Below are 22,697 nucleotides of genomic sequence, written 5' to 3'. Positions count from 1 at the left end.
CTTAGTGCTAGGTGCAGTTGGTCATCATAACGTTGTAACGTAATAATGCAATAACACAATTGGGCATACACAAAACTAAAAAAAAAAGGGCTAGTGCTGATGTGACAGCATCGGTGACGCCAATAGTGATGCCAAAGATGATGTCCACACTGCACTATATAACCCTCTTTATTTAGGTGTGGAGAAAAAAAGATAGCACCCATACTGGGATTAAAAGTAGCGTGCGGAAAGGTAGGTGGTCAAAACTAATCTGATCCTTGAGGAGTGAACGTTCAAAAAGAGAGCAGTAAATTACCCATGTGGAAAAGGCCTCTATGGTAAAATGACTTAGGTATTATCTTTATTGATTATGTATTATCTCTCTTGAGAAAATCGCGTCATGGTTCTTCTCTCTCTTATCTTCCCTATCCTGGCCTGAGTACAGTGAACAAAGGAAGTTGCCCCTTCCTTGTGAAAAAGGATCAGTCTCCCAAAACTATGCCTTTTATTTCCAAATGTATAAGACTTCAGTTCCTTCCTAGTTGGTATCCCTTATCCAAAGATGTTATCACAGTTCTGGCAAAAGGCCCATTGGGAACCATCTGTGCAGTACATATTAATGGAGGGGGCATAATGGAGAAAATTATACCACTTTGCCCTGCAATTACAGCATTATTTTGTCAATGTTGTTCTTTTCTTGCAGATGTATGCAGCCATGTGTACTCAACTTCCCCTATGCTCTGTTTATTTTCAAGTCCTTTCTCTAGTCTCCAGCAAGATTGCTTTGGCTCCTCCCTGTTCTTGTCTGCTCCAGAAGGACTGAGTGACCTGCTGCTTGTGCTGAATGATGCAGATCCATTTCCTGTTAATAGATGTTTCCAGCTAAGAACATTGTTATGAATCTCCCTTTAATCAGAAAGATGGATGTGCTACCTAGCACTTGGGTGCAAAATGGGTAAATCTGGAATTTTTGTTCCCCACTTGAGGCATATATATTGCCAGGTAGAGGTATATGGAAGGAACAGCTTATCAAAAGAGAAGTATCACATGAAATTGATATTCTTCCTAAAGCTACAGGAAGAAATAATTAAATGTGGACTCCCAGCCTCATCAGCACACATCAAAACAATCGGCTTGCATGTTCAGAATCAATTGACTCTTTATTTTTGCATGAGCCACATTTAGGTTGACCTTTGGGATGTTTGTGGAGTCTCACATCATCCTTGTTATGGCTGTAAATTGATATAGCTGTGCCCTGACCAGGATGGCCCAAGTTAGTCTGATCTCTATATATCTTGGAAGCTAAACAAGATTGGAAGGGAGACCACAAAGGAAGTCCAGGGTCACTATGTAGAGGCAGGCAATGGCAACTTGTTGGCACTTTCTACCATCAAATAAGCATAAGCTTACTTTTCCACATAGCTGCCACAGGATGAGAAAGCCCAGTTCCAATCAGGTTTGTTTAATCTATTGTTACTAAATGAGAACTAAATTTACTTATTCTGCTGTCATGAGATCACACCTTTATTGTAGGTCATTACTGAGATGTCGGGTGGCTAGACCTGGAAACCAGCGAGAGACTGGAGGTGAAGGGAGACCATTAGTGACAGTGTGATGTCACTTCTGAGTTTTCCTGGGAAATAATGTCACTCCTCACTAGGAATTGCCAGAAACTCTATGGTAAAAATCACAGAGTTTTTGGTGAATCCTAGAAAGGACTGGTGTCACTTCTTTGGAAAACCTGGAAGGGGCAGCAGTCCTGTCTTGGAATTGCTAACTTTACTAAAGAGTTTCCAGAAGTTCCTAGAGAGGCATGATATAATGGGTTTTCCTCAGAAGTGATATTACTCCATCAGCCTGATGACCATTTTTAAAATTTATTTTTCTCCTGCTGCTGCTCTGAGCAGGAGCTGGGGGTAGGAGCAAAAAAGGGAACTGGGGGAAGGGGATCCCCCCACCCTGACCAGGAGTAAGCAACCCTACTTATACATGTGCTCTTGGATAACACAGAGGGTCCCTTTCCACAAGTGTGATATGGTCTTTGCGGAGCCCCTTGTGTAAAGATCCTGCATATGTCACACTTGCTAGCTTGAGTGTTGGAAAATCCAAATATGAAATTTGATCTGAGCACAGCGGGGAGACTGTTTGGATTTCTGTAGAGAAAGAGCAGCAGTTTTTGAAGCTGGGTGGCAAGAAGCGGCCTTGGAGAACAGCAAAATGTACTGTTGCTAGCACTTTCAGACAAGTAGTATCAGTCTGCTTGCTTCTGACTTATTTAACTTACGGTTTGTAAATAAAGAGATACTATCGAAGCTCTTCAGTTCTTTCTCCTTACAATGAAATAAACCCTACAAAATTGCTGTAGGAATTCCTTCTGCTTGGGGAAGTGGGAAATAAGAGCAACTCTATTAATTGTGGGATGTGGACAGAGCCAAGCAACCCACAAGGTTGATGTGACAGTTGGTATGGCCTTGGAGAAATTGACAAGACTGCTTCTCCCATTCCTTTGGCTGACACTACTGTTCTGCTGGGTATCACCAAGAGCGACAGAATGAAGAAGAGCCTTGAGTCTTGGAGGCCTGGCTCAGTGCATAGGACCCACAGCCTTTGGAGCTAGATATGCAATGATGTGCTTGAATGTTTTGCACAATTCTATCAAAATAGAGGCAAAAAGAACCCTCATTTGCTTCAGCATTCTATTTATCTTTTGAATGAGAGTAAACCAGAGTTCTCCAATGAGGCAACTGTGGGCACCATGGCTCCCACAGACACTTGCCCAGGAGCCAGCCATATGCTTTGGGGAAATAGGTAGGTCATTGTGAAGGCAGAACCAGTGATTGGTTCCCTTCATACAAATAAAGGAGCTTTTCACTGGGATCCTGCTCACCACTCACTGGAGAAGGATCCATGATCCTATAAACAGGATCTGTGGATCAACTGTAGGGTTCCCAGGCTTAGCCTGGCAACTAGTGGGAGACTGGGGGGGGGGGTGAGTGGGAACACAGGGGTGGGTGGGTGATGGTATGATATTATTTCCAGGGGAAACCGGGAAGTGACACCATGCCTCTCAAGATCCAGAGGAGTTAACCATGTTAGTCTGTAGTCTCAAAATAGTAAAGAGTCTGTGAAGAGAAAGCTTATGCTACAATAAGGTTGGTTAGTCTTAAAGGTGCTACTGGACTCTTTACTATCATGCCTCTCTAGGAATTGCAAAAACGCTGTCGTTTTGCCAGAGAGTTTTCAGTAATTTCTAGAGAGGTGTGGAGTCACTTTCATTTTTTTATTGGACGTGATGTCTAGGGTTGCCAGGACTCCCTGTCAACTGGTGTGTGTGAGTGGGGGGGGGGAGTTCTTACCAGGCTTCACTCTTTGTGCTCATGATACTGGCCAACTCATGATAACATCACTTCTGGAAATGATTTTATCACACTGGTCCTGGGAGTACTCCCGTGCTTCATGCAGGGCTGATTCTTTAAGAATTGGCTTGCATGGGGCCAAAATCAGCCCTGTGTGAAGCATAGGAGCAGTCCTATGGCCAAAGTAGTGACATCACTTCTGGAAGTAATGTTATTGCACCAGATGGGAGCATGAGCCCTGCCTGTTTGCCCAGCTTGCCTAGTGGTGGGCGATTGCTGGATGGCTTGCCACCTCCTGATCAGAGGGCAGTTTGGGAATTTGTTTGCCATTAGTGGGCTGCTGGCAAGCCTAGCAGCATCACACCATGAGCCTGATGGTTATTTTTTGGGGGGGGGAAATCCCCCCACCAGGGAATTGGCAACCCTAACCTGTAAGGTGGTGGATTCCAGGGACCACCAGAGCAGGGGAGACAACACTCAGATCAGCTGTCTGGCTGGGTGGGAGGAAGAAGAAGGGGAAGAAGTAAGTGGCAGCATCCCGATCAGGGGCCTGGGCACAGCATGAGGAAGGAAGACAAGCACTTCTCCTCAAAGCTGGAGTGGAGACCAAAGCAGAGAAGTGCTTGATCTCTCTCTCTCTCTCTCAGTTTTAGCCTCCCTCTCCCTCTTGTCCAGTTTCTGTGAGTTTATGTTTTTATCCCTCCTTGGCTGCCTTCTCTCTCTGTGTGTTTATGTCCCCTTTCTAGGGTTGTCAACTCTTGGTGACAATGTTCTGGAGATTTTGGTGGTGGAGCCTGGAGAGGGCAGGGCTTGGGGAGGAAGGAAGCTCAATAGGGTACAATGCCATAGTATCCACTCTTCCACTTAATTAATGTTATTTATAATCTGCCTTTCTCACTAAGACTCGAGGCAGATTACAGTGTGAGTCAGTACAGTCAATTTCAAGGACATTTCAATAAACATGTATATATATGCAAATTTGCTGAACTAATCTGTCATCTGGAGATCAGTTGGAATTCCAGGACATCTCCAGGCCCCACCTGGGGGTTGGCAATCCTATCCCTTTCCCCTTTGGTCTTCTCCATGTGTGTGTGTATATTATCCCCCCATTGGTCTTCTTTCTATGTGTTATCTGTCCTTGGTCAGCCTCATTGTGTGTTTTATCCTCCCTCCCTGGGTTATCTTGTTCTGTGTGTGTTAACCCCCTCCCTGAGGGCATCTCCCTTCCTCTTGGGTTGTGCTTAGTTCTCCTTCCTGTGGCAACCATTTTGTGCTTGATTTTGCCTCCTGTGGGAGCCATTTTGTAGTATCTCCCACCACCCTGCCTCAAAATTCCAAAGGTGGTCACAGGCTGTAGAAGTTTGGAGACACCAAACTATTATGGGATTGAAATAAGGTAACAGAATAGGGAATGCTGACAGCACTTCCAATGTGACTCAGAAGTGACATCATTGCTTCACCAATGACACTCCAGCACTCACCCCAAATTCTACAGTTTAACCATAGAGTTTTTGGACAAATGTGCATTGCCCAAATGGATGATGTCACTTCTTGGTTGCACTGGAAGTGACATCATGGTAGGATTCCTGGACCATGAGCTTCAGGGGTGGAGACATGGAGGAGGGACCTGGAAGTTACATCAGGTAGCTCTAGGAATCACCAGAAATTTTGTTTTCCCCAGAAATGACATTGTCAGGCAGATGCTGCCAAATTAAAAAAAACAAACCATCCTCCAGCCCCCACTTCATGCAGTGGCAGACAATGAGGGCTGCCAGCAGGACATCTCCTACAACACTGGTAGCCCTGGCAACCTATATCACGGCATGGGGTGATACTGATTACCCCACATCATTCCTTGATATATTTTTTTTTGCCAAGCAGGTGAGTAGTGGTGGAAAGAGGGGGTGGAGGGTGGGCAGTCCTATTTCCCTATAATAAAACCTTTTATTGGAATTACAACTAATGCAACAGTCATTTTTTCTCATATGCCATTTTAATATTAAGTTTAAAAAACTGACCAAATTTGGCTACTCAGTGCTCTGATATGACATTTCACTCTTCTCATCCTGATGATGATGATGTGTGCATTTCACTAACAAATCAGCAATAGTTCCAAGTGATCTGATTCACAGTCCAAATCAGCAAAGCCCACACTGCTTCCTAATGTAAGCAGCCTGGAGTGGGAGTGTTTGTGTGTAAACTGTGTAAAGAGGGCTTGCAGATGGTTCCAGAAAACAACTTGACCATTTCCCCCCACATGTACGATTTGCTTCTTTAACCTCTTAATTTTTTGCATGAGGCTAAAGCTATTGCTTCAGCAGTTCTGAAGCCTGTTAGAAATCTATCAAAACTTGGCTCTATTTCTATTTGAATCTTCTGACTGTATAGCAAGAGTCCTGAGGGATTTGGGCACACAGGAACCAGCTGCTGCAGACTTCCTCTTTGGCTATGTGTGAACATGCAGCTGGGAAACTCTCATGTCCCAGTTTGGCCTCATCTGTTTATGCTGCGAGATCTTCCACCTGACATAGGTCATGACAGGTCTTCCTGTCCTGTGGGTTTAGAATATGGAGTAAATTACCTTATGAGTTAGTATTTAATTTTTCTTTGGTCTATACTAATTATTTGAAGAGTTATCTTATCACATATAGATGGTCCTTGGGAATAAAGATGAACAATACAGCAAGTTTGGTTTAGCTAAAGTCTCTAACCAAGGTGGAAACCAGATTAAAACTTTTACAATGCTTATTCTCTTCAATAAGTTTTGCAATAGCCTGAAGTTTTTCATCAGAATTTCTGTTGCAGAATGGAAGTGAGAAGGCTCACAAAAGTTTTTCCATAGAAATAAATTTTGAGTGCAACACATATGCCCTTGTTTGTCTTTATTGTAGCAATCTGCATGCCTTTCTTCAGGACTGGGATTTTTTACAGGCACGTTACACTTCTTTTGAATATATTTTCAATATTTTGAAGAAAATCCTGTTCTTCTCCCAGGCAGCATATTCACTGCTATTGTAATTGCCATATGTATTAGTGACATATCAACTCCCTCCTTCATGACTGCATAATGTTGTGAACTTCTGTACATTTAATTTTAATTTTAAGAAAATAGTGATTGCGCACTCCCCAACTATGCAACAAAATAATGAATCTTCCAGATCTATTTTTGTTGCCTTCAAAGTTTCAAAGAAAACTCAGGATCTACCATGTTTTCCTTTTTTGAGAGAGCAGGCATTTTCCCATTTCTGGGTTAGAATGAGGGGAGTTCAGCACAACTAGTAGCTCAGTGTGACAGACTGCAATTAACAGCATGTTTCTGAAGTTCAACAAAATCAGAGAGCCGGGAGGGGGAAAGTTAACTATTCCCTAAAATGGAGAGGTTGTGTAACAGGTTGATCCCTCTTCTCTGATTGGTGAATTAGAACCAGTCTGAAAGCAGTCAGTTGGTTTCAGACAGGATTTGGAGTCAGGAAGTCTGACAAGAAAAGTCAGACAGGTTCACCTTTAAAGTGAAGAGAGAAGACTATTTTGCCTTAACTGTAGCATTACTGTCCTAAAGAAGAATTCTATCTAAGAATTCAAAGTCTAAGCTGAAGTATGCTTTACACAGACACAAGAGAACTGGGAGTGTGTTTTGGCGAGAATGATTGGGCAATAGGTTGAGACTCCCTTTTAAGCCAAAAAGAAGAGGAGTTATATCTTCTGAGGAGGTAAAAGTAGTCCTCTGTGCAAGCACCAAATCATTACTGACTCATGAGGGGATGTCGCGTCACGACGTTTTCTTGGCAGACTTTTTACGGGGTGGTTTGCCATTGCCTCAACTCATTTACACTTTACCTCCAGGAAACTGGGTACTCATTTTACCAACCTCAGAAGGATGGAAGGCTGAGTGAACCTTGAGCTGGCTACCTGAACCCAGCTTCTGCTGGGATCGAACTCAGGTCATGAGCAGAGCCTGGACTGCAGTACTGCAGCTTACCACTCTGCACCATGGGGTCTTCCTTCTGAGGAGAAGAAGTTTAATTCTTCTCCTGGGTCTGTTGTGAAGGGAAAACAGTTTTAGACTACTCAGGAGATAGGAACAGGACCAAATTGAGGGGGGGCAGGGGGGGTAGTCTGCCCCCGGCACTGCCAAGGAGGGGGCGCCGGGCGCAGCTGCCAGCCGCCAGGAGCACATGGGCAGCCTCCCAGCCCCCCACGCTGCCTTCCACCTGCCCTGCAGGGCAGGGGGCAGCCGGCTTGCCGCATGCCCCCTGTCCTGCGGGGCAGGCAAAAGGCAGTGTGGGGGGCTGGGAGGCCCTCCGCACCATTTGCCTGTCCTGTGGGGCAGGAGAATGGTGCGGACAGCTTCCGAGCCCAGTCCCATCCTGCCTCTGCCAACTCGCAGTGCATCAGGGCACCTGGTTTGCCGCATGGGTGGTACGCTCTGCCCTGTGTGATGACATCACGGAAGTGACATCATCATGCAGCGCCAGGAGCGTGCGTGCACAAGTTGCCATAAAGTAGTGTACTACAGACAACCTGCTCTTTTTGGAAGAAGCAAAAGACTGGTTTGTGTTTGGGCTTCCACATTTTTCAGTAGCTAAACAATACACATAGGAGACTGATCTGGGCATATCATAGGTCTAGAGCAGAAGTCCATGCATTTGTTTAGTGGTTATTTTCAAATAATCAAAGCAGAAGAAATGAGCACTGAAGGGAGATCTTACAAACTGGCTGATATATGTTCTGGAGCCAAACAGAATAATTCCATTGACGTCAATTCCCCATTGCCTTATTCAGAATCTCTTTCAGCTTCCATTCACTTCTTCTTTGAAAGGCTTTACATCTGGCATGTCCTTTTGTTACTGCAGCTGGTCTGACAGTTGCAGTAATTTCTTCATCTCCAGTATAACTCATCCCTCATATTCTCTGTCAACAACACCTTTTATCCTTTCTCTGGAGGCATATGCAGGCTGATGGTTTTCATTACTGCGTCAGCTCCAACTTGCTGCCAGACTAATTTATCTGACTAATATGCATCAAGGCCAGTTCACCATCAGTGCAGGTCCAGGGCCACCGCAATCTGATCTGTGACTTGGAATCCAAACAAAACTTGGAGATTTGGCTTACTCTAGTACAGCAAGATCAAGCTGGGTAGCCGTGTTAGTGTGTCTGTAGCAGTAGAAAACAAGAGTCCTCTAGCACGTATAAGACTAACAAAATTTGTGGTAGAGTATGCGCTTTCGTGAGTTACTGCTCACTTCTTCAGAAACAGCTTCAGATACAGCTGTATCTGAAGAACTGAGCTGTGATTCACGAAAGTTCATACCCTACCACAACTTTTGTTAGTCTTTTAGGTGCTACTCCATAATAATCAATTTAAATACTGAAAATGAACAATCAGAGGCATTTAATCATGTTTAAAGATGCAACCTTTATTAACTGAGCCACCATAAAAATTGAACCTCAAGGAGAAGGGTAGGATGTTTTTAAACAGCCCTTAAATCACTGAAATAATTTTTTCTTTCAAGTTTGTTTTTTTAAGACAAATCTTTCACACATTATTCTAGAACTTTCCACACGTTGTTGTGGGATAGACTGAAGAGGGAAATGCAAAACTGTGGTAATTTGCTGCCAGAGGCCTCTCCATAAGTTAACTAATATTGCGGTAGGGGCCTGAAAATAACTGATAAAAATACATTTTCAACAAGGCCAAATAAAGCGGAAAAAAGTTCCATAAATGGTAGCATATTTCTACCAAGCTTCACATTAATCTTGCTTGTGGGTTAAGTTGGAAGTTGCCAATTTCCTGCATCCTTTCATCAGTATTTTTCTGTTTTGCTTTCTCTTTTAATTTTTGAATTTTAAACCACGGTGGATATAACTAGTGGTAGTAGATGTGGTCAACTCTCCCCTCCCCGCTAATATCATTTTTATGCCTGTAAATGTTCCTTTTGGAATAAGTTTGACAAAGAAATGTTGGGCCCAGCTCCAGACAGCTTAATTTCCCTCTTCCATCTCAGAACATTCCTGAATATGACATCACAAATGCTCACAGATAAATATTTAGGAGAAAGTGGTGGAGTTATGCTGAGGCACACAAAGTGTGTTTTCAATTAAAGAGAGTCACCTCACTTGCAAGAGTGGAAGGGCTCAAATGGTTGAAGGCACCTCTGTACAAAAATAAAGCACATCAGAGAACAGGCTAAATTAAATCACCTCTTTCAGAAAATTAAGTTTCTATGTACTTGGAAAGTTTGATTTTGTATGGGGGCCTTCAATCATGCACCCCCTTTCCACTTTCTAAAGTCGTACAGGCCAAGCACAGATTTTTATCCCCATGTGTTGATGTGAGGATTAGGCCTCGATTTACCTTGTCAGAGCTCAGAAACAGTATCAGTTCTTGGACGGGAGACCACCAAGGAAGGCTGGAGCTACTATGCCGAGTAAAGCAATGGCAAACCACTTCTGCTCTCATCTCTTGCCTTGAAAAACTCATGAGGTAGAACTTCATGGGGTTGCCATGAGTACAGGTGGGCACGAACAGCAATACGAACAAAAAAAAGCCACGAACAGCCCAATCAGCTGTTCACGAGCAAGCTGTTCGTGAGGCCCCGTTCCCGGCAAACATGCGTTCATTCCAAGCCCTCTTCGTGGCGTTCGTCAGCCCTTCGTAGAGCCAGACAGTCTAGCACCTTTCAATCAATTCTCTTGGCAACATAGGCATGGACTGTCTGAACTCTGTCTGAACTCATTTTGGCTTTCCTTCTGGCTTGTAACCCCTCAAAGTAGCTTCCAGCAGATAGTCCAGTTTTTGCCACTGTGAAGAGAAAGTGACATTAAAGGGGGAGACCCATGGATCATGCCTTTCTCAGGGTGCAATCTCTCTGAAACTTGGGGATCTTCAGAGGACAGTGAGGACTATATCCCCTGCAACTTTGGTGGGTATTGGACATTGGGAAGGTCAGTTTGTAACCCCTCAAATTAGCTTCTAGCAGACAGTACAGTTTTTGCCACTGTGAAGAGAAAATGACATGAAAGGGTGAGTCGCATGGATCATGCCTTTCCTGGCTCAAGTTCAGCTAAGTCCCTAGGGGGCCGTTCAACTTTGAACATGTTTGTGAACATGTCATGTCCATCGATGTTTGTGAATCCCTGTTCGTGGATGGCAATGAACAACGAACATCGTGTTTGTTTTTTTCCTGTTTGTGCCCACCTCTAGCCATGAGTCAGTTGCGACTCCACAGCACTCTTTACTTACCACAGCCTATTGTAAAGGTCACTGTAAGTAGGCTGTCAACCTAAAGGTAGAACCAGGGGTTCTCCCAGAAGTACAACTGGTCTCCCACCTACAGAGAGGTATTCATCTGGAGGTAATGGCAGCTTAGGAAGATCTATGGCATCACATCCCCACTGGTCTCCCTCCCGTTCACAAATTCTCCACTTCCTGATCATCATCCCAAATCTCCAGGAATTTTCCAAGCCAGAATTATCAATCCTAGCTACAAATAACTTCAGGAAAGTATAGCTCAGCATTATTTTACATGTGTAATACATTTCCATTGTTTATAGGGTTATCACCAACTAGCAGGAGAGCGGTGGGAGAAAAATAAATAAAAATAAGGCTCTGGCCTGATCACTGGGCCCTGACCTGGCTAGTCCAGACAAGACCCATCTCGTTAGATGCTAAGCAGGGTTCACCTTGGATAGTAATTGGATGGGAGACCTCCAATGAAGACCCCATTTGCAGAAGCAGTCAGTCAGTCAGTCAACCTTTATTGGCACCAGTTGGCATAATATTCACAATACAAAAAAACAGAAAAAGAAGATTAGTTCTGGAACCACTTTTGACAGAACTTTATAGCCGCAAAGAGAAACTGCTACTTTCTCAGTGGTTATAGGCAGGGAGTCATTCAGAAGGCAATAGACCTTTAAGGAATCTGGGAGGCCATTCATATTGACTAATTCCAAGTTTAAGTGTTTTAGATGAAAGTCTGCATATAGTTGGCAATAAAGCAGAATGTGCGAAATTGTCTCAATACTGCCTTGATTGCAGTGGCGAACTCTATCTGTATATGAAATCAAAAAGAGTCCAGTAGCACCTTTAAGACTAACCAACTTTATTGTAGCATAAGCTTTTGAGAATCACAGTTCTCTTCGTCAGATGCATGGAGGGCAAGAAGAAACTGGTCAGATATAGAGGAGAGGGGAAGGAGGAGTAGATGCAAACAGCTCCTTCTGATATGGAAATCAGTTTGCTTCTGTTTGCTTCACAGAAGCAAACTGATCTCCATATCAGGAGGAGCTGTTTGCATCTCCTCCTCCCTCTCCTCTCCTCCTCTATATCCGATCAGTTTCTTCTTGCCCTCCATGCATCTGACGAAGAGAACTGTGATTCTCGAAAGCTTATGCTACAATAAAGTTGGTTAGTCTTAAAGGTGCTACTGGACTCTTTTTGATTTTGCTACTACAGACTAACATGGCTAACTCCTCTCTATCTGTATATGCAATCTTAATATATCTACCGTATAAGATTGTAGATGGCATTGTGTTGAATCTTGCAAGGGAGAAAGCTCAGCAAAGATGTGGTGCCTGTAGGGAAGATAAATATGAAGCTAGGCCACCTGTCTTAAGGGGAATCTCAAAGCTTAGAGGGGAACAAGTTTTATTGGCTTGACTAAATAAATCCTGATATTCAATATCCAGTATTCTATGTTTGGTTACCCTGTATGCCTCCAGAAATGAAAGTGGGTATATCAAGTCCATGGATATACCTATGGTAATTATTTTCTTTTCAATATGGGCTAACCAATTAGACATGTTGGACTCTAAGAGCATTTGTTGTAAAAGGCTCCTTGCCTCTGTGATAATAATTGGATGGGAGACCTCCAATGAAGACCTCAGTTGCAGAAGCAGGCAACGGCAAACCACCTCGGTTTGTCTCTTGCCTAGAAAAACCCAACAGGGGTCATCATAAGTCAGCTATGACTTGAAAGCTCTTTCTCCCACCACTAGTCACTTTGGGGGTACAACTCGGAATGACAATGGGTAGTTCTAGGAATTACAGAACTCTATGGTAAATCTCTACTAGAGTTTCTGGCAATTCCTAGAGCTACTGTTGTCACTTCCATGTTATACGCCAGAAGTAATGTGCCAGTGACTAGGTCTGAGCTTTATTTTTATTTTTCTGCTCAGAGCAGCAGAGGGCAACTGACAAAATTACCTGGAGATCACCCACCATAACTCAGCACATGGTAAGTCCAATAGTGTTTATATTTATTTATTTAATTATTTAATTCAATTTTTATTCTGCCCTCCCCGCATCAGCAGGCTCAGGGCAGATTACAATTGGTATAGTAATTTAAAATACATATAACTTTAAAACCAATAAAACTACATAAATATTTAAAACACACTGCAGCAGACTTCTCCAATAACCATCACCCAACCAACTCCAAAGTATGTAACAGGCTGGGAGGGTAGGGGGGCATGTTTTCCTCTAGTCGGCCAGTGGGGAGACCCAACGAATGTCAACCATACGCCTAGCGGAACAGCTCCGTCCTGCAGGCCTGGCAAAAGGATAACAAATCCGGCCGTGCCCTAGTCTCTTTAGACAGAGCGTTCCACCAGGTTGGAGCCAGGACCGAAAACGCCCTGGCCATGGTCGATGCTAGGCAGGCCTCCCTGGGGACCATTAACAGCTGTTTGTTGCTGGATCGAAGCATCCTCTGGGGCTCATGTAGGGAGAGGCGGTCCCGCAGATATGCCGTTCCCAGTCCGCATGGCACTAGCTACAGCTTGAGGGAATTCATCAGCCTTATCTATTAAAAAGACTCAGTGTTATAAGTACATTGTACACTCCTAAATGACTCATCAATACAATGAACTGTATTTTTGTTTTATTGTAAAACTTCTTTGAGCTTTCGGCCTGTGCCATCTTTTGCTTATCTGCTGTAATGTTGTGTGGGACTATGATCTATCTGCTTACCCAGACTCATTGCGGTACCAAAGATTGCCAAGGGCCCCGGGGGTGAAAGTGGGCTGAGGGAGTAGGGGGCAACACGTACACTCCCATGTGCCATTTCCTGGTGTGACGGAGGAACTGCTGGGCACACTAAGAATGAGCTCAGGAGAAACCCTCCATTTGAAGGTGGTTTCTACTGAGTTTGGCTTCAGTGAGCTCCAAGGCTCCCCCATTGAGCTGGAAAATTAACGCAACTGAGGAACCATGGAGTGCTGAAGACAAGCTCAGTAGAAATTGCCTTCAAAAGGGGGTTTCTATGGAGCTTGGCTTCAGTGTGCCCCGTGGCTCCTCCATTGCCAGCACAACAATGGAGCAGGGAGAGCATGCACATACTTCTTTCCTCCATGCCTGCACCCCTACCTGCCAAGGGAGCAGGGCCAGGGGTGGCAGGTAGTGGTGGGAGTTCCCCTGCCCAAGGCAGGGGGATGGCAGGCCTAGTGACACAAAACCATATCAACCAATGGCCTCAAGAAATCTGAATTCTTCTGAGGGCTATAAGTAAGTTCTGTTAAGTTAAAACATATCACACAGGGCTTTTTCAGGAGGAGATTGGAATTTTACATGGCCCAGGACATAAGGTTGCCAACTCACACTTGCAAAATATCTGGAGATTTTGAAGTACAGCATGAAGTGGGTGAAGTTTGGGGAGGAGAGGGACCTCAGTGGGGTATGATGCCTTAAAGTTCACCCTCCAAAACAGTCATTTTCTCCAGGGGAACTGATCTCTTTCAGCAGGAGATCAGTTGAACGTAGTGCTTGAACATTGGCCTTCAGCCCTTTTTAAAAATTTGAACAGTAAACAATTAATAATGCATATAAAATACAAACAAAATATATATCAGAATAGTGGAACTACATAGTATTTCCCCTCTCCATCCCCATACACACTTAAGATACTTTACATACATCCTTTTATATTTTATATTCAAAATTATATTCAGTCTTATGTTCAGCATATTAGCTTACTAATTTAACTATTTAGCTTAACAATTGATCTATTTTAATATTAAATTATGCTTAATTCTCCTTAATTTGTAGCTACATATTCAAAAAAACCTTTCCATTTTTTCCTGAAATTCTTGGTTTGGTCTATTATGCATATAAGTTAATTTTGCCATTGACACATATTCATACAATTTACTCATTCAATCGGCCATGTCTGGACAAGATTCTGCCTTCCATTTTGTTGCAAATACTACTCTTGCCATTGTCACCATATATTTAAAAAGTTTGCTATGCTCTTTTATTATATTACTTGGAAAAATATTTAATAATGTATTTTAGGATCCAGCACAAAGCAGATCTTTTGCAACTCCTCATGTATTTTTATCCAATATCTTCTTGTCTTCCTGTCCACCACATATGATAGGAAGTTGCACCCATACATTGACATTTCCAACACTTTCCACTATAATCCTTACTGTTTTTTGCGATGTCCTAAGGAGTAATATACCATCTAAAAAACATTTAACACCACTTTTCTCTTAACATTTGGCAATCTGTAAATTTAGTCCATAAATTTTCCCAATGATTCATTGAAATATTTCCACTGAAGTTTTGCATCTATTTAATCATACAATTTTAGATCTGTTCCAATTCTGTTTCATTGTCATGGGCTGCACCCGCCCAAGCTGGTAGCCCAGGTACTAACACGAAGCCAAGGACTGTTCAAGAGTCACAAGCCGAGTCCAGTCTGTAGTCAGAGCCCAAGGTAAACACCAGGGGTGTGTCCAAGATCCAAAAAGCCAAGCCAAGTCCAGTCTGTAGGTCAGAGCACGAGGGTGTCTAGGCAAGAGTGAGATGCAAAGTACCAGGAAGCAGTTGCAAGTAATTGACCCATTGCTTCCACACCCGGTAGTTCCTCAAACTGGCTCTTATAGCCAGGCGAGGTTTTCAGCCAGCTGCTGGGGCTTCATCCTGACGTTACTCATCGTCACTCTCCAGCAGCTGGCGTTGGCTCGAGAGGAGAGCACTTCGCCGTCTCTCCTGCAGTTCCAGTCTCTGGAACTTGGGCGTGGGTGAACCTGGGGGGGTGGAGGCTCTTGGCTGCGCTGCACCTGTAGAAGTCCCTAGCTGAGCTTCCCCTGTAGTATTGGAGCTAGAGGGTGCTGGTGTCTCAGCTGCTGGCTGCAAGCTCTGATCAGCCAGCAGCTGTTGCTCCTGATTGCCAGCTTCTGCTGAATCTGGGCTAGGGCTGGCTACACAGGGCTCCTCTTCTCCTGAGGAGTCCTGGCTGGCTACACGAGGCTCCTCTCCTCCAGAGGAGACCTCACTCTCAGACTGGGCCATGACATTCATGTTGCAATAAGATATTATATACTTTTCCTAGCAGGTGTTTTGGCTCTGCACGGATTGTTCAAATACTGTTTTCAAACACTGCTTTCTCTCTTAATAGTCCTCGTTCTTTGGATAGTTGTTCTTTAAGTTTTGTGACTACTTGATAATACGTCAACCATGAGATGTTCTTTCCCTGGGCTTGAATTTCTTCCAATGTTTTTATTTTTCCTTGCTTGTCCACCCTATATTCATAATTAACATAGTCTATTTTATTTCTTGTAATGATAATAATAATATTTAAAAATGTGATTTGGACCCTGTTACTGTCAGGTGGATCTGTAACTGGTTGACAGATCGCACCCAAAGAGTGCTTGTTAATAGTTCCTCATCCTCTTGGAGAAGAGTGACCAGTGGATTGCCCCAAGAATTGGTCCTGGGACCAGTTCTGTTCAACTTTTTTATAATGAATTTGGATGAAGGAACAGAGGGAATGCTTATTAAATTTGCAGATTATACTAAATTGGGTAGCAAATATGGTAGAAGACAGAGTCAGGATACAGGATGATCTTGACAGGCTGAAAAACTGAGCTAAAACAAATAAAATGAATTTTAACAGAGATAAATGTAAAGTTCTGCATTTAGGTAGGAAGAATCAAATGCATAATTATAGGATGGGAGAGACTTGCCTTGGCAGTAGTACTTGAGAAAAGGATCTAGGAGTCTTAGTGGACCATACACTGATTGGTCTCTCAGTGGAACAGGCTTTCTCAGGAGGTGATGGGCTCTCCTTCTTTTGTAAGCGGTCGGCCCGGCCTCCACCATTTTAATAGCAGTTTTATATATGGCTGCTTGTAATATTAAAAATGTTCAGGCCTCTGGAGTTAAAATGGCTGCTGTTTGGCCACCAGAGGACCTTCAGTGGTTGCTGAATCCCACCCGGGAGAACCTGGCATGCATGGAATGCTGCACAGGAATGAGGAGTGATTGAGAAGCGATTGGATTTACTATCTCTCCGGCCCCGTTGGTGCCCAGTGCAACAAAGGTCTCGCAGAGTCATCCCCACTTAACACATTCCTTTCCCTCCTTCCGTGATGAGATCTCCTGTCCATGACTGAAGAGCAAATGACATTCATAAGTATATACAGTCATTCCTGGAACAGTGCATTCCCCACCTAAATTCATTAACTTAGCTCCGGTGGACTTCTTCAGCAAACTCTCCTTTTTGTGCAGCTCTAGAACTAGTTTACATTTGTATTCACACTCCCCCGCACCTGCCAATCAAGGTACTCAAGCCTTTTGTCTAAACCAGGAACTAACCGTTGTAGTCTTTGTTCTGACTGCTAGGTGGGTTCTCCCACCTCAGGGCACATTTTACCTATAAAGATAGGCCCTAGCCTCATTCAAATCGTGCAAGCTTTCTGGCTTCTCCCTTAGGGTCACTTCCCTAAGCCTCTTGCTCTCTTGGCTGAGGATGTTAGCGTTTGAAGCTACTCTCTTCCTCCATGAACTGGACCGCTTTCCACGATAGGTAGATATATTTACTCCCTCTCTCTATTCCCAATTTCTGGCTACATTTCCTAGGACTGTGTGTGTGTGTAATTATTTTCCCCAGTAATTTGTGTGTATGTGCAAGCCATCTTGTTCTTTAATAAAAGTTATTGCTTGACCTTAAGAACCAGCCTTGTTTGCTATTTCGGAAGGGACCTGGTATACACCAGTGATAGATCCCAGTTACCGGCCTCTTGTATAGCTATCCTGCTTGCGTGCTAATTCCCCCACAAATCATTTATTGCAAGAAGACTGCTTCCAGTAACACTTTGGAGGTTTTTAAGCAGAGGCTAGATGGCCATCTGACAGCAATGCTTATTCGGTGAAGCTAGGCAGATCATGAGAGGGAGGACAGGAAGGGTTACATCAGTACTTAGTTCTCATGGCCCCTTCTTACATGCCCAGGGTAATGCCGATTGTCACTTTGGGGTCAGGGAGAATTTTCCCCAGGCCAGTTTGGCTAGGGATCCTGATGGTGTTTTGCCATCTTCTGGGCATGGAGCAGGGGTCACTGGGTGTGTGTGTGGGGGAAGTTGTTGTGAATTTCCTGCACTGTGCAGTGTTACCAGAACTGCTCTTATTAATGGGGGAAATTAGCTTTAGCAGTCTGTAACTTAAAATTAGCGCGGATCTTAACCTATGATTACAGAGGTCCCGATCCCAGACACTCTAGTGAAAAAGAGGCAGACTACAAATAGGTTCAATCACGTGTATTTGCTAACAGTGTGGCGTAAGCCTAAACTTGCACAAGCACACAAGAGAACACACAAGATCTAAGAAATACAGAGTAGGAAATGCAGAGACTTTCGCATTAGCGGGTTCCCAACGATGGTGGGGAATACTCACAATCCTGGAGCGAAGCAGAGACACAACAGTGAGGTGGCCCAATGCCAGCACTGGGACCACAGACGGGCAGCAAGGGATTCTGGATAGGATGGCACGCGCGCCATGCGGTCTGGGAGACCGGCTTAAATACCCCAAAACGTACCCTGGGGCTGGTGCGGTACTAGGTGGTTCTCACAGATTAAAACAAAGGTTCTAATGGGCTACTGAATGGCTTAGATGGGCCACTTTGGTAATCTGATTGTGATAAGTGACACCTCAGGAAGAAGGGACAAAAGAGGGAGGGGGAAATCCAAGTGGGCTGAAAGGATGTTCCAGTGGACAGGGCTTGTCCTGATGTCATCAGCTCTGGAATGCGGAGGTTTCTTTGAGATGCATTCTCTAAGTGCTTGGGATGGTCGGCACTTAGTTCCTTCTCCGGGGCGGCTCCTAAGATATGCAGAGTGGGGCGAGGTGCTCTCACTGCGGACGTGGTGTGCCCTCTTCGCCGAAATGGCTTCCCAAAGCAGTCTTCTTCCCTGGGTCTTCTGGCTGCCTGAGAACATGGATGCCGGCTGGGCATGGCTGGGGCTGGATAGCAGGCTGCCCGGTAGCGAGGGCAAGCTCGGGGACCTACCCACGGGAGGCTCCAGGCAGGAACTGACCAGGGAGCGCCTAGCCAGGCTCGCTGGAGGTTTCCCCGGCAGGCGCCCGGCTGCTAGCAGCGGCTTGGGCCCATATGAGGCAGGCTTCCATGGAGGCAGGGGTAACAGCACTTGAAACACAGTCCAAAGCATGGAACAGGCACGGTCCGTGGCAGATGGCAATGCAGGCACGGGGCACACTTGTAATAAAGTCCAAACACACACTGGGAAGTCCAGATACAGGTCAGGGCAGGGTTGCCCAGGAAAAGAGTCCTTTGTGCGGTTAACCAAACATGGAGTCAGTAAACTACACAGTCTATTGCAGCAGCAAGGAAATTAACACGCAGGCAGGAAACTGACACGTGTAACAGAACACACACGTGCAGGGCAATCTTTGTGTAGTAGTAAAACAGCAACGCAGGAAACTTTAACACAGTCCATGGCAGGCCTTAAAGCAGGAGAGGGGGCCTACTTGGCAACAGCAGAGGGTTGGACTAGATGACCCTGGAGGTCCCTTCTAACTCTATGATTCTATATACCACCCTTCAGGACAACTTAACGTTCACTAAGAGCAGTTTTAAAAAGCAGTTTTAAAAATGTGTTATTATTATCCTCTCAGCAATCTGTGAGGTGGGTGAGGCTGAGAGAGCTCTGAAAGAGCTGTGACTGACCCAAGGTTACCCAGCTGGCTTCAAGCAGAGGAGTGGGGAACCAAACACAGCTCTCTGTATTAGAGTCCTGCCATTCTTAACCACTACACCAAACTGGCTGTCTGATATAATAGGCATCTATTGGTGATATCAGTGGCTAAATTGGCAGACTTAATCTATTTCTATGTTGAAATTGTATTTTTAATAATCCATCTCTCACAATATGGGGCCCATCTAGTCTTTGGTTTTTAATGATTTCTTAATCCATAAATAATTATGAATTCCTTCCTTGGCATCAATTGTCTCCAATTTTATTTGTCAATTGTTTAGATTTATAATCCAATCTGATAATCAGACCAGTGAAGCTGCTTGTTGATACAGCTTAACTTTTGGCACTGCCAGCCCACCTGAACCCTTAATCACTGGTGGTCAAGGTGGAGGCCTTGAGCCCTTAATCACTCCAACGCCTGAGTTTTTTTCCATTGTGGCACTTCAGCACACCTGGCAGTGTTCTCTGTGTATTGTCAATATTTGAAGTTTTGCTAGCTTTCAGGAAGCCACATCAGTACTAGTTTTCATTCTCATTTCAAGTACTGAGTTGATTTTTCAGGATGATGAATGGTACATGGTAGGACAATGTGGTAAAAGGACGACTGTCACCATCTGTTCTGGTGCTTTCCTAATCCAGTGACAAAGTAAGTGATGGAACTATTCCTTTTTCTTAGATCTGAGCAGATATTTCATAGATCTCCCCTTTGGCAGGTCACTATGGCAGAAGATATTTGGTTTAAAATAATCAAAGGTCATTTTAAACCAACCACTTTTTGAGATCTCAGTCTTTACAATGGATGATAAGACAGTTTTCACAGAAGCATCATATTTCTTGTGCACAGAGATAGGCAGGATAGTAATCTGGAAGTCATGTTGTGTACTAATTTGAAAACAAACAGCATAATGTTCAGCACTAAAAGACACAAAACTTAATATGGAGTCTGAAGGCCAATGAAGACTAGGTACTATTTATGGCAGCAAGCTTTACTTGATTGAATTGCTAGAGGATATAACTGCATATTTAGTTCCTAATCAAATCTCTCTACAAAAAATGATTAAATTGTAGGTCTTGCCACTGTTCTTTCCACATGGATGTGCTAGCTGCATCTTCTGACTACCAGATTTGTTGAACCTCCCCCCAAAACATAAGATACGATTTTTCCTTCCAGTTTGAATGCAAAGCTATCAGATATTTTTCATTTTCAAGATGAAATCATTGTGTCTTTCTTTCTGGCAATAAGAACCTTGCACAAGTGAAATGAGTGTCGACAGACACATCTTTTGCATTTCAACCTTCCTTAGTATGTATTTATTTGTAACTTTGCTTTTCTTGCTGAGGAAGAATTGCTTAGAACAACAATCTTCTCTCTTCCATTTTAACTATACAATAACCCTCTCAGGTAGGTTAAGCTGAGCGAATAACTGGCCCTAAGACTCACAGTGCATTTCCAGAGCAGAGTGGGGATTCAAACCTGGGTCTCCCAGACCTTAGTGCAAAGTTGTAACCAATATCACACACTGGTGATGATTTAAGCTTATTCATTGTTTTGGCTGCAATTTGTTGTTGCAAAAGAAATACTCAAAAAATATCAAATTGTTCTTTTTTTCCCCAATAATGAGTAGTAACATCTTTATTAAATTGGGTTTTAAAAAATTATGAACATAAACATATACTGTAACAAACACTCATAGTTAAACAACAACTAAGAAGTACAGAAACAAAAATGCAATAAATCATTTTCAACTATTAACATTTTTATTACTGTGCTGCTGGGTTGTTGTTTACGTATTAAATTGTTAAAATATCCCACTAAAAAAACCCTATTCCCTCCAGAAAGAATCTAATCAAGCCTTGGAGGTACACAAAGTTATTTACAAACAGATTGATTAATGATTCCATTACAAGGGAGATATTACTAAAATTGACTGATGAGTCTTGTACCATATCAGGCAACAAGGAAGACTGGCTTTCTTGCATTGTTGCTTCCTGACGAATGATAGCAATCCTCATATGTTTAAAAAGCTGCCCTAGAGACAAGGGAGAGCCATCATTGAGTAGGAACCCTGCACTTGGTTCAGAGCTATCAGGCTGGTGATCAGAAAATGCCAGAAGGATAATTGCGCAGGTGACAGATTGCTGAGGGATGGTACAAATTTTCCTTTCTGGGAGACTGAATGAACATCTACTACCGGTGGGTTTAAACTTTGATTGCTGCCATTGCATCAGGTAGGATCACACTACTTCTTGACAAAAAAAAAATCATGCACACCCTGCTTAATTTGGTTTTTTTTTCTGTCACGTTTTTATAAGCAATTCTTTTTCCTTCCATGGTTTGGTAATCTTTTTTTCAATGTATCTGACATTCTCTCCATCACATCTCTCCTCCTCTATCATATCTTCTTTAATAATTAATCCTCGGGCCAGAGACTGTCTCTATTTAACTGCTCTTTGTACAATGTCTAGCAGCCCTGTCCTAAGCCCGCTGAAGTCAGGGGGCATAAGGGTGTAATGGTACTTAGGATGGCTCTGTGGTTATTGCAGGCACGTAATAAATATGAAATATGAATAATGGTCATATTATTAGATGATCGTTAAGGTACCGTCAATTATTCTGATGTATTCCTGATCTGGGGGAAAAAATTCTGTTCCCATATAGAAGAATCTTTGTGGACTTTTTCATTCTGTGGTCACTTTCTGAGACATTGTGCATGGTCTCCATATTGTGAGCTTTCAGAAATGCTTTTCAGGAATTTTTTGCACCAGCTGTCTGGCTGAACATTCTAGTACAAGTTTCCCACTGCTTACTTTTGCTAAAGCACTTGAGCTGCTTTCCCAGATGAGTACCCATGTGACTGTAAACAAATTTAGGGAGTACATTCTTGGGGGAGGGGAACTACATGAGATGACTTAACACATGTTTGAACAAGTGCACAAAAGTATGTGTACTTCAGCACTCACGTATTGACTCTTCCCAGAGCTGTACACGTGTCCAGTGATTTCATGAGATGTGCATTTAGCTTCGTTTGTGAGTGTCCGTTGTCATCATCACAGAGTCATGAACACAGAGCGCCATTTGTGGTCTTTTTCCACTTCCCTCAACCACTATGTTTCTTTGTTTTGTTTCCACTACAGGCAGATGGCACTCTTGTTTGTATGTCAAGGACACATCCAGGTGCCTTCATGCCACCTAGTCCCTCTCCCTTCCTTCATCAGTACTCCAAAAGGGTTTTTTGCAGCCCTCCCCCCCTTATTTCTCTTTAATGCCATTTATAACTCAGTCTCTCTTTCCAGAAAGGGCACCCTGCGCTCTTCCACATACCTCCACCCTTTCCCAGGTGGTCCATAAGGTGGTGAGAAGCTAAA

General features: G+C 43.6%; 1 protein-coding gene across 1 annotated transcript in view; it reads left to right on the top strand.

The window, feature by feature from the left end:
- The first annotated feature begins 19,912 nt into the window (after positions 1–19,912).
- ACCS (1-aminocyclopropane-1-carboxylate synthase homolog (inactive)) overlaps positions 19,913–22,697 on the top strand; it is a 77,168-nt gene continuing 74,383 nt past the window's right edge. The window contains exon 1 of the mRNA XM_054972832.1: positions 19,913–19,977. The gene's annotated coding sequence lies outside the window, so the exon portion shown is untranslated. The remainder of the gene's footprint in view (positions 19,978–22,697) is intronic.

Source organism: Eublepharis macularius, chromosome 2 (genome assembly GCF_028583425.1).
Source record: "Eublepharis macularius isolate TG4126 chromosome 2, MPM_Emac_v1.0, whole genome shotgun sequence".
Taxonomy (NCBI): domain Eukaryota; kingdom Metazoa; phylum Chordata; class Lepidosauria; order Squamata; family Eublepharidae; genus Eublepharis; species Eublepharis macularius.
This window is presented reverse-complemented; position numbering and strand designations above follow the sequence as displayed.